We start from the raw sequence: 484 nt of genomic DNA on the forward strand, positions 1-484 counted from the left end.
GTGAAATAAATGTTCAGTGAAGTTAAAAAAAAAAAAAAAGGCGCGCTGCAAAATAGTAAATGCATCAGCAGTCCAGGAAACGTTTCTGAATCATTGGGTGACATTTTTCGATGCCCATTTAGCTCTCCTTGTCTTGGGGTCTTATCCGCCCTCAACTTGCAGATTTTAAAGCTGCCCGGTTTGGCACGCTGCTTTTGCAGGAACGTAACGTGGATCTGGGTCCACATGGAAGGACCTGCTTCACAAGCCTAAGAGGAGGGACTTGGGAAGAGAGTGGGGACGGCCGGCCTCCACCCGTTACCTTGCACGGGGGCAGCAGACCCAGCAGCTCACTCAGTGTAACTGGGCGAACGTTCGACTCAAAGCCCAGCCCGGATGCTCTGCAGTTACCCAAGGGTCATCCATCCTCAGAGAGAGCGGCCTTTCCCTCCCCAGCTTCTCAGAACAATCCGGGATAAATCCCTTCAAAATGCCAAAGGCGGGT

At 51.7% G+C, this 484-nt stretch overlaps 1 protein-coding gene across 3 annotated transcripts in view; it reads right to left on the reverse strand.

The window, feature by feature from the left end:
• The window catches only part of TNFAIP8 (TNF alpha induced protein 8), a 63,874-nt gene that overhangs the window by 39,878 nt on the left and 23,512 nt on the right, over positions 1-484 (reverse strand). The window contains exon 1 of one of the 3 annotated variants that reach the window (XM_006755257.2): positions 302-405. The exons of the other annotated variants lie outside the window; for them this stretch is intronic. The gene's annotated coding sequence lies outside the window, so the exon portion shown is untranslated. Of the gene's footprint in view, positions 1-301; positions 406-484 lie in introns of those variants that run through there. 3 annotated transcript variants of the gene reach the window in all.

The sequence above is a fragment of the Myotis davidii genome, unplaced genomic scaffold, assembly GCF_000327345.1.
Source record: "Myotis davidii unplaced genomic scaffold, ASM32734v1 scaffold130, whole genome shotgun sequence".
Taxonomy (NCBI): Eukaryota; Metazoa; Chordata; class Mammalia; order Chiroptera; family Vespertilionidae; genus Myotis; species Myotis davidii.